The sequence below is a fragment of the Sorex fumeus genome, unplaced genomic scaffold, assembly GCF_029834395.1.
Source record: "Sorex fumeus unplaced genomic scaffold, SorFum_2.1 ptg000072l, whole genome shotgun sequence".
NCBI classification, from domain to species: domain Eukaryota; kingdom Metazoa; phylum Chordata; class Mammalia; order Eulipotyphla; family Soricidae; genus Sorex; species Sorex fumeus.
Window position 1 is genome coordinate 37,473,195 of NW_026606129.1, and position 12,550 is coordinate 37,485,744.

The window sequence follows — 12,550 nt, forward strand, 5'->3', positions numbered from 1 at the left end:
TATGGATCGAGTGTACCTATTCTGTACCTACTCCAAAAATTAGATGCTGTGCCTACTAGCCACCTGCAGAATGAGAATGATTGAAGACAGTGGCTTTCAGAAGTTTCATACCAGCATCAGTCCATGGACTGGTTGAAAATCACTGAAAGTTAATTGGCTATAACTTATTCAAGCATAATCAGAACATATATGTGGACTGGCACTGATTCTTGGACTGGCAGTTGAAAACCACTGATGTTGGTTACATAATATCATGATGTATTAAGTACAACAAGATAAAACCAAATATATATAACAAGAGCTTATAGTTTGACTTATGGTAAACATATGAAAAGATAAAATAATACAGTATTACATGTAATCATTTGAATTTGTATTTTTTCTTCATTTCTCTGAAAATTGTCCTGTTTATTCTGACCTCCCAGATGAGGTTGTGAGGGACTTTCCAGTAGACCACATTCTATAAGGCAAACTATTTCTAGAAGATAAAGTGCATAAAAGATTATAAACCCTTCACTGTCATGTTTTCTGCTTTTTTGTTTTGGGTCAGACCCAGTAGTGCTGAGGGTTTACTCCTGACTCTGTGTTCAGGCAGGGATCACTCATGGAAGGGACCAGGAGATTACCTGTACTGGGAATCAAACTCAATTTGGCTCTGTGCAAATAGAGTCTCCTTGCCTCCTGTACAATCCCTTAGACCCCAGCATCAGGCTTTTAAAAATCATTTAATTGTGCCACATTGTAGTACATGATAACACATTAATATTATAAAACTTCTAAATAATGATGTCACAGGCATTTTTAGTGGAGAAAGAATATATGATTCTGATGTAAGTATAATTTGGGCTGGAGTGATAGCACAGTGGTAGGGCGTTTGCCTTGCATGCAGCCAGTCCGTCCTCTTGGAGAGCCCGGAAGCTACCGAGAGTATCTTTCCCGCACGGCAAAGCCTGACAAGCTAGCCGTGACATATTCAATATGCCAAACACAGTAACAACAAGTCTCAAAATGGAGACGTTACTGGGTCTGCTTGAGCAAATTGATGAACAACGGGAGGACAGTATTTTGTTTGTTTGTAAGTATAATTTAGAATGGGGACAAATTGCTATTTATGACTGAAGGAATGAATATAATGTTAATTATTTGCCACCAGCAGACTTTTTTCACAATGTGGTACCATAGGATTGAGGATGTGGCTCAGGATAGAGCATTTGCCTTTCATGTATGAGTTTATAAGTTCAATTACCAATGCAGAAATAAATAATAAATTACAGAATATTGTATCATAGTACTCTTCCTTTTTACTGCTGTTAAAGTGAATTAATTGTTCATAAAAAGTAATATTCGGATAAGCATTGATTAAATAAACTTTTTTATTCTTAAGTTAATATGCAATCATCATTTCTGCCATCATGATTACATTTTTTGAATAACTTTGAGAAGTTTGGGTCAGTGGCAGACTTGGCAAATTCAAAGACTTGGTGTAAGCCATCTTGTCAGTTAAGGAGCTTTTCTGCAGTGCCATCTTAAGGTCTATTTACAAGTGGTACATTTGCTGGTTTCCACTCTTCACCCCAACTCCTGCCTCATATCTTCTTGTTAGTAATCTTCTGACCTTATATTCCCTTAGACAGCACCCTATTTTAAGAAATCTACATGGATCGTTATTTCAGCATGATTCCTTTCATTCAAAGTGGAAAATTGACTCTAACACTTAAACATGCCTCTCAGGAATATTGTCCTTTCCTAAATTCTTTCATAGAATAAATTCTTTCATAGAATTTCACAGCCCTGAGTGTGATTATGATGCTATCAAGGTCCCCTTTTACCTGCATTAGATTATGCAGAAATTTCTATATTTTAATATTCCCTTATAAATCAAGTACAAAGGAGTTTCTTAATTTCAGCACTAACTTGTGGTAAATGACAATGTGTTGGGCCAAGACCAGTTCCATTTGAAGCCTGTTTACCTGGCCTACAATTTTGCTAAAAGTGTCACTGTTCACATGATAAATTACAGTTGCTGTAGTCATACAGGACTCTCCATGGGACCAAAAGTATGAGTTGACAGAGTGACAATTGCTTGCCAAGAGATGACATGGTGTGTTTGAGAGCCATCTGCTCAGGCAACTTTCCTGTTTGAGGAACTGCATGGGTCTAGTTCTATCTACATGTTTTCCATGATAAAGTTGCACTGTTGTGTGCCTCCAAACTCATTAATGGCTCAGGACTTCAGATAAACCACAGTTCTTGAGGTCTACCTCAGTGTGAATAGATTGAGTATCAACCACAATAAGATGAGTCAAGAGTACTTTACCAAATAATAGTCATTTTGTGAAGCATGCATAGGATTCATAAGAAATGTGATTTTACCACTAGGAAAATTGTTATAGGATCCAGAGTGCTTGTTGTCTACCACAGGTTTCAAGCTTTATGGAATCATTATTAATGATTATGGAATCAGATAGATTGTGAGAGTCAGGTGGTAGTGTTGCTGGCACTATAACCTAGAGGTACTGTATAGCTTCTTTGAACTTTTAACTCAAAACTAGATATATGTGTAATAATGGATATTTTGAAAATGCAAAATGAAGTTGGTGATTCTATAAAACACTCCCAATTTTTATCTATTCATTTTTGTTTGTTTGGAGGGTCACACCCAACAGTACTCATAGGTTACTCCTGCCTCTGCACTCAGGAATTACTCTTGGTGATATTATGGGGACTATATGGAATGGTGGCAATCAAATTCAAATTGGCTGCATGCAAAGCAAATGCCCTACCTCCTGTACCATTATTCTAGCCCCTTATCTATTGTTAGTACAGGGGAATGCACAATTCAGTAATCTATCTTTCATCTAAGTGAGTATATGCCAACTTGATGATGCAGATCACCATATTCAGCCCCCACCACCCAAATTAAAAGCATTTTATATTTATAAGGAATGCATCTCACCACTATTGTGCAAGTGTTTCCAAGACATTTGCTGTAACTGCTACATTTACTCTCTTAGTTTCAGTCACATAATGAACCAGAATGGAATGGAATATCTGGCACTGTAGTACTTGTCACTGCCCTCCGTTGTTCATCGATTTGTTCGAGCGGGCACCAGTAATGTCTCCATTGTGAGACTTCTTGCTACTGTTTTTGGCATATTGAATACGCCATGGGGAGAGCTTATCAGGTTCTGCCATGCAGGTGGGATACTCTCGGTAGCTGCCAGGATCTCTGAGAGAGGCAGAAGAATCAAACCTGGGTCTGCTGTGTGCAAGGCAAACATCCTACCTGCTGTGCTATTGCTCCAGTCCGGAATATTCTGGCATCATAGGAAAATCAAGGTCTCTCTAAACTAAATTATGATACTGATAAAGAACACTGAATAATGCTGTCTTCAGTATCTTTATGGTAGGTGAAAGCAATGGATTTTTGGTGTCTCTCAGGGATGAAGATAAATAATTGACTAGACTAATAGCATACTAGCTGCTGAGTAGATTAAGTTAATTTCCTCCAGTAAGCCAACCATATCTAGCAACTATCTGTAAAAGAGTCATTACCTAATTAAACATACGAAAATTCATTATCATTCTCAAAAACTCATTCATCATCCCTACTAGCCAATTTGGCCAGGTAAATGGCAGCTTGAGAAGAATCAACTCTATTTTTGAAAGATGGTACATAGTTTTGAACTTTTCCCAGGGGATGCCATTACATTTTTGATTAAGTGTTATTTGGGCACAGAAAGGGACTTTTTGTCTCTTTAATTCACCCCTACCAAATGAACTTTATTCCATGGTTCTGATTATAATTGTGATTATGCCATTTGCTGAGTTTATATTGTCTAAAATAGAATTGGGAATGAAGGATAAATATATATATATACATATATATGTATATATACATATACAAACATACATATATGCATAATATACACATATGCATACATATGAAATAGGTGAATAACAATCTGGAACTATTTGCAATAGATTTAAATCAGAATATTTTAAATACTTGACCTCTTCAAAGTTCTCATTATTTTCTTTAGAACATAAGCACATTCTAGGTCCCTTGGGATTGACTTTGATTTAAATTGAATGGGGGAAGATCTCAATGCTTATTTAGCCCAGTTACTGGTCACAAAGCTCTCAGGGGAGGGCCAGGAGAAAGATTTTGATAAGCACTTTTATTACATTGAAGAATCCTCCTTCTAAAAGAGATCTGAATCTGTTGTATAACTCAACTATAGAGAGGTCTTATCATGATGACATAAGTATTGCTTTCGTGAGACATCAAATTTTCGAGGTTGTAAATCAAAGCAAAATGTTAGAAACAGTTTAGATCTTCTCATATTTTCCTGTCATATAGAAAGTCATTATCAATTAACAATGGATATTTATTCCCGTGGGTCAGAACATTGTCATCAGTACTTAGAACTGCATATTTTCCTCAGATATTTATGCCTTGCTAAGTGGTTATTTCATTCTAACATTCTCTAGCCCTATTGAAAGATAAGTGGTCACTTTCAAATTCATCTGTACCAACAGCTATGATTATTAGGTACAAATGCTGATTTTCTTTCAACTATTTTCTCAAGTACTTCAAAAAAGTTTCTTTTGATTTCTTTTGTAAGATTTTTCTCAGATACACTCTAGAGTGACTGGGAAATTTATATAAACAAACCTCACTCAAATTCTTATTCCTCAATTTTTATGATTAAAAATTTATTAAAGATATACATATAAAAATTAATTTTCAGAACCTGAGAAAAAAACCTAGCACAGAAAAGATCTTCTCTGTTTTCCCTCCATACCCTTTAGTGTTTTTATCTGGGACCTAATATTTTTTTAAAAAATATATAGTTTAGGTAAAATAGTTGCACAGCATTCAAGTATATAATATTGTTGTATAAAGTTACTGTCCACCCTCCACCTGCAAAGTGCCTAGTCCCTCTGCCACTGTTCACATGCTTGGTAGTCAGTTTTGCAGTTTTGTTATCCAAGGTCAAGAATTTGTAATTGTTGGATATTATTTATTCATTTGTTTAGTTTCTCTCTATTCTCCGGATGAGTGAGATCTATTGGTATAAGTTTTTCTCTCTCTGACTTATTTTATTTTATTTTTTATTTTTATATTTTTCTTCTTGGGTCAAACTGGTGATGTACAGGGGTTACTTCTGGCTCTGCACTCAGGAATTACCCCTTGTGACATTCAGGGGACCATATGGGATGCTGGGAATCGAACCTGAGTTGGGCGTGTGCAAGGCAAATACCCTACCCACTATGCTATTGCTCCAGCCCCTCTCTGACTTATTTTAGCTTAACACTGTTATAGGAGACTTATGTGACCCTGAAGAAGAGGTGGTAACTTAGAAGGCTTTCCTCTTTCCCTATGACTTTTCTCTCTCCCTGTGTTAACCAATCAAGTGCCTAGGGAAATCTAGTACTGATGAGTCTTTGTTGAGCCCATGCACAGTTCATATCTCACATCTTACCAGCCCACAAGATTGTTAAGCCACACCTCAGTTACACTTGTTCTGCCCAGCATGGAAAATGATCCCTGCTACTTAATTTCTCAGGGAACCATGGAACCCAGACTAGAGTAAGGCACTACTCTTTGCAAGAAAGGAAAGTCAGTTCTCAATCCTTCCCCAGACTTTTCAGATATATTTCCTTGACTCACAGAGAATAATTTCAAGAGGAGACAAATGGTGGAGTAAAACATTTTCACATAGAGATTATGAAGAAGAAAGGAGAGAGAATGTATGAGAAGAGAAGACATGGGCTTCTTTGAAGGTGTGAGAACCGAGAATATACATCTCAGGTGAAGATGTGGGCCACCCCCTAGAACAGGGAGGGCTCTGCTTTCTTTTGCAGAGTAGGATTTATAGGTTTCTCCCAAGCTGCACCTATGTGGAGATTTCTATCTAAATAAGTCAATTAGTAGGAAGTTATCAAGGAAAAGACCTTGAAACTTTGGGTGGCTCACCTTCTCATATCCTTATAACCATTTTTTTTTCCTGCTGGAACTTCTCTCTGGAGGGAGCATTCAGTCTACTCAGGATTTATGCTGGTACTGGTTAGAGTCTTATCAAACCTCAGTCCCTGTGTCCACCAACTGTCTTTGGAATACTGTATTTTGTTACTTTAGGGCTAGTGCCAGAGAAGCTTCTCTAAATACCATCTTGGTTTTATTACTTTCCAAGAACTCATTGCCAATACTGGACCCCTCCCCCCCCCCCCAATCTATCTGCCTGCTTCAACATGGAGCCCTCTAGTTCAGGTCAAGTAATATTTATGGTTGGCAAATCAAGACAGGGAAAGAGGACACTGTGGGAAATATAAGTTCTTTTATTCTATAGAAACGCTCTGCTTAGCAACACTCTGGGACTGTTTCTGGAAGGGAACTACAGGCATGAAGTACAGGCATTGTTGAGCTACCCAGCAAAGATATTAGCTTCCTTGCCACCTGACTTTCAAATCTATATAATACCCTAGATGAACATAATCTCTGATACTGTGCTTTTACATCTTTCTCTGGAGATTCAGACAGACTGGTGCCTATACTTTGTGCGAACAGGTGCCGAAGAGAACATCTGTATTTTTCTGGACCCTGTGTTCTGCTAATCTTGAATACCCACTAGTAACCTATAATGAATGCTCACAGTCAGAAAATAGCTGCATTTCTTTTCTTTTTCTCCCTCAGTTTTCCCTCTATGTAGAAAGAAAAAATTAATGAGGCGTGATGGCTATTAAGTCCTCTTCCCTTCTGCTATAACTGTAATAATATGAATCCTGAGAAGATATAAGATTTTGACTACAGCACTCAGAGCATACTGCCATTGCAGATTTAAGAGCATAGGTTTCAGCTGGTATTTGGCAACACTTCTATATTCCTGTCTGGCAGGTTCTAGACACCTCTTACAGCTTGAGAGGATATAAATTTTCTTATAATTATCAGCATCCTGTGAAAAAAAAGATGATTAGTCAGGATCTGTCTGGATCCATGGCCATGAACTACCCACATGGATTTTGAATATATTATTGGTCATAAATTGCCTTCCTCTCACCAAATAATCTAGACATCCTTCTTGCAGCTAAACCCAGCAAGACAAGTGACATATGTTTTGGCTTTGTTTCCTGGCTCCATTTATACTTACCACTGAGGCAGCTAAAGAAACAGAAAGAGTCTCAAAGTCTATGGGCTGTTTGGCTTTAAACCTTCTTTATTTTCTAATTGAATTGGAATAAAAACAGTAGTTAAAATATGCCTTTGGTGGTAGTTATGAAAAGTACAATGACTAATTAGCTAAAAATAGCTAGTTTTTGACATTGCCAAGGATATAGCCACATTTAGAATTGGCACCTGCCAATTCTTCTTCTTCTTCTTCTTCTTCTTCTTCTTCTTCTTCTTCTTCTTCTTCTTCTTCTTCTTCTTCTTCTTCTTCTTCTTCTTCTTCTTCTTCTTCTTCTTCTTCTTCTTCTTCTTCTTCTTCTTCTTCTTCTTCTTCTTCTTCTTCTTCTTCTTCTTCTTCTTCTTCTTCTTCTTCTTCTTCTTCTTCTTCTTCTTCTTCTTCTTCTTCTTCTTCTTCTTCTTCTTCTTCTTCTTCTTCTTCTTCTTCTTCTTCTTCTTCTTCTTCTTCTTCTTCTTCTTCTTCTTCTTCTTCTTCTTCTTCTTCTTCTTCTTCTTCTTCTTCTTCTTCTTCTTCTTCTTCTTCTTCTTCCTCCTCCTCTTCCTCTTCCTCTTCCTCTTCTTCTTCTTTTTAAAATTTCAAGGATACTTAAAACAATGAAAGAGGAAAGGGCAGAAGGAAAGGGTTTTTGTTGTTTTGCTATGTTTAGAAGGAAGCAAAAGAGTTTTGAAGCGGATTATGTGTATTTGTTTAAAGTCAGCTTAAGTGTTATAGCTGGCACAGACATTCAGGATCTAGTCCTCAAGCAGTAATAATTGAAATCAAGGAACTGAAGAACAAATGACTGAATTCAGAAAAGATTTTATTTAGGAAAAGGCAAAGGAGTGAAAAACAAGGCAGGGAAGATCCCAGGTTATGGGAGGGGTCTCCTAAAGCAGGATTCAGAGGAAAGAGTGAAGTTCTTCCCCTTTCATGGCTTTTAACAAAAGTGAACAGGTGAGCTTTTCTTCATTATGTTCCAAGCTTTTCTTTATTCTTCATTTTTTTAATGATTTTCCACACATTTCTTCATTATGCTTCAAGAATGTGAGGCATTAAAATAGCAAAGGATGCTGAGATTATTATCTTCTGGTGTCAATCCAGCATAAACTAGGTTGTTCAATTTATCAGACACCACCTAGTATACCACCTAGTACCATACAGGGAATGTCCTTGTCACTGCCCATAGCAGGTGATTGGTTTTTATAATATGGCTTTACAAAGCCATATTCCTAATCTTGTCCTCTTATCCCTATCATAAGAAAAATGGCTGAACTTACTCTCTGATCCTTCAAAAATTGCTAAATTTTCAAGTTTGCTTTATTTTTACTTTTAAAATGTTTTGAGGCTTTCCAAATGATGCTTGCTACTAATGCAGTTGATGCTGAGCGTTGATGGAAGGTCTCTGTTTGTAATTCCCAGGTTCTTCAGTATTTTTGAAAATGAAAATACTGAGAAATAAAGATGCTCAGAATCAGAGTTTGAAAGTAGATAAGTTTATTGGAAAGTAAAAGAAAAAGGGCTTTCCCAGGAGGGAAGAACTTATTATAGAACCAAGTTAATGTAAGGGGGTTTTGTGAAGGCTCTTTTAAAGACTTTCTGGTCAGTTGAATTTCTATAAATTGACAAATATAACAGAGGACATAAGGAATTTACAGGTGGAGAGTCTACCTTTAAACCCTTTTAGGTGAAAATTAAGATCTTTACATTTCATATCAATTGACAAGTATACAGAGGATATAAGGAAGTTATTGGTTTGTCTTTCTAGCCGTTTGCCTCAGGCATTGTGGGCCAAGCTCCAGAGTGGAATTTTATGGTCCTGGGGAATTCCTGAAGTGTTAAGAGAGGACTTTGGGGATGAAATATGTGTTAGGACCATTCGGGAGAGATGAAGCAATTAGGAAGAGGAAATGGGGGCTTCCTCTCCCTACCACTGCTGAGGGTTCTCAACCAACTGGCTGGTAATTCATAGGTAGGCTGCACATTGAGGTACCTAGGGGACCATATTGTGCCAAGGATTAAACTGGGATCTGCTGCATGCAAGTTATGCCTTCTAGACCTTGTAATCTTTTCTAGGTCCCCAAGTTACTCCTGTAAAAAGTCAGGATGGTCAAATTCTCTATCTCACAGGATCATAAATTGCTTTTACCAAGTGTTCTCTTGATATCGTCTCTTATTTCATTACTGTTAGCTATCTCCTAGGATGTATTTCTTATTCTTACCAACTAAACATAATTTTTTTTTGGTAATAATGGTAGTATACAGGAAGGCAGACCAATGAGGTTGAAGAAATGTGAATTAAAAGTCACTATGTCTCCAAGTCAAATCAGCCCCGAGGTCTAGAGGCATTTGCTATTTGAGAATCCACTGACAAAGACAGAGATGTCTCAAGAGGCATAAATTCTTGCAAGGCCCAAAGTATTTTCTGGTCCATCAGAGAGGAGAAGCATCTATAGGTACAAAGGCCTTCCTAAGAATATCAAAGAAGGACTCAGAATATCCCTCTTTTTTCCCCAGCCCCCATTCCTTCCCTTCTTTATTTAGTATCATATATTCAGTATTACGGGTGCTCAAAATAATAGAATAAAGAGAATGGGGGATAGAATGGGGAACCGGAGGATAGTACAGCGGGTAGGGCATTTGTCTTGCATGTGGCTGACCTGGGTTCAATCTCTGGCATCCCATTTGGTCCCCCAAGCGCTGCCAGGAGTAATTCATAAGCATCATTGAGTGTGACCCAAAAAGAAAAAAAAAAGAAGAAGAAAGAGAATGGTCCTTGGGATCAAGTAGAAATAGATTTAATTTTTATCTCCACTAATTTCTAACTTGCAACTGGGGAAAATCACTTTGACTTTATCAAAACTTTAAGTTGGCAACCCAAACTCCAACAAATTTAAGATCCAGGAAAACAGCAGATTTTCAAGGGAGACCACTCAACTGTCTAACATGTACATCTGGTCTCCTTTTACATCAGAGAGTTCCCTGGGGCTATCCTGCCTTTCCAAATGCCCTCTGTTACTTGGAAGAAGCCAAATTCAAAGCACAGCCACTTGCATGTGCATATAGATCTGCCTCAGGCAAGCTGTGAGCTTAGGCAATAAATATTCTCAAGTGTTCCTGCCAGGTGAACCTTGGCACCTATTTTAGAGGTGCCAAACTACTGAGATTTGCCCTTCAACCACTTGTCCTGTGGTTTGCAGTATGTTGATTCGAGTGTTAGTGTGATCTTCTCAGTGTCTTTTCATTCTCTCTGTGTACCACCAACTTTCAGAATGGTGAATGGCAATTATATCATAAAAGTATTTTATTTTTGCCCATGCTGAAATTTGTTCAAACTTCAGCGGAGTACACTAAAGCTTTTATGACAGTTCTCTAGTAATTTAGATTTTTTAGTAAGCCTTGGAAATCTTTGAGTTAAATATGTGAGTATAGGTCATTCACACTTATAATATGCTTACTATTGAAATTCTGTTAATGCAATTATGTCTCTGAAAGAGAACATTGTTTGCTGCTCAGTTAGTCCTAATTTTCTATCTCCTGCCCTCCGCCTATCCTTATAGAGAATCTAAAATTATCAGGCAAGAGGGAGGAATTGTTATATTTAAAAAAATAATTTTGGTAGGCTCCCAAGAAGTGCTCAGAAGTCTTGGAGCCCCCACTAACAATTCTTGGCCAATCAGGGTAGGGGTTCAGTGCAAGGACCTGAGAATGTGGGGGAGTCAGTCTCTATGGTACTGAGATCTTCAGATATACACTTAGTAATGCTTGAGGGACAGTCCAGTCTGGGGATTGAACTGAGGTAGGCATATACCTAGGTACCCTGACTAATATAATTTATCTGAGGTTAGGGTGTTAGTTACATGAAAGGCAAGAACCATACCCACTGTACTATATCTGCAGCCCCAGTTTCAAAATATTAATACTTAGATAATATTGAAACTTTTGATTTTGAAGCTAATATGAGTTTTAATGCCAGAGTCTTGTGTGAAATCTATCTCTACTTATTTCTAACTTTCTGCAAAAATTTGCTTTCCCTTTATGCATAGCTGTGTCCTATTTGATCCTTTTCTAAATGCTGATGATATCTAGCTCTTAGAACTGTTGTTAGTGATGAATAGTATTTATTGTTATACATTTTACAAAGTCAATTGTGTTAGTTAACATACTGAGTTAAGTAATTTATCAGTAACCCCAGGGTTCATTGCTGATTTGGTTCTCTTCTGGAAGTATTCAGCAGACCATATGTGGTCCCAGGGATCAAACTCCAGTTAGTCACATACAAAGCAAGCACCATATTCACCCCACTATTTCTTCAGCCCTCATCTTCTGGAATCTTTTCTTTTCTGTTCATTTCTCAAAGTGCTTATGACTAGCTCATCCTAAAACCAGTTTAAAGCAGTTCTCAGGTAGAATTTAGTTCTCTTATTCAGCATGTAGATATTTCTTGGTGGTGTATGGAGCCACCCTCAATTAGGATTCTATTGTTCCATCTTATGAAAACTTACTCATTTCTACATTTCATTAATATAATGTAGATGCACTTGTCTCCTCAGTCAGCTTGATGTAGGCAGGTAGATAGGGAAAGGCTCTCTGCAGTGAAACAAAGTCTCATAGAAGAATTCTAGGACCAACCCACCCTGTGGAGACAGAGAATAAGGACTTGATAAGACATCCCCAGACCCTGAAGATATGGGCCTCCTCCCCATGAAATTCCTCCTTTCCGAGAACCCCCCTTTCAATCCGGTTGACTCCAGGGACCCAGCCCCAAGGTGATTCCAGGACATTCCAAGTCAGATGATTCTCGAACCCCCTTTCAATCTGGTTGACTCCAGCGACCCAGCCCCAAGGAGATTCCAGGACATTCCAAGTCAGATGATTCTCGAACCCCCTTTCAATCCGGTTGACTCCAGCGACTCAGCCCCAAGGAGATTCCAGAACATTCTGAGTCAGAAGGATCTATAAGAACAAGCTCGAGAGCCCACTTGGCGCTCTCTCCACCCTCGGAGAAGCCCGCGTTCCCTCTGGATGCGTTACTCTCTCTCTCTTAGTCTCCATTCCCCCCGCTTATCTGCTTATCCCTTTCTCTCCCTCTCCAAAAGCCTCCAAATAAAACCTGTTACTTCACTGCTCGTCTACTCCTGAAATTCTTTTCTGCGAGCGAGACAAGAACCCCAGAAACCTCGGGTAAGGCTTGGGACTGGTCTCTCCTTTCCTGCAAAGAGCAAATTCTCGCCCCAGCTTGAGTCCGTGGCTCCCCAAGCAATCGGGTGGCGGGGATTAACTCCCATGCCGAGAAGATCAAGCGGACTTCAGGTGTGGCTTGACGGCCACCTTGTGGGGCTGGTGGGGCTTAGGCCCGTGCCGAGCAGGTGCTCACTGCAGAC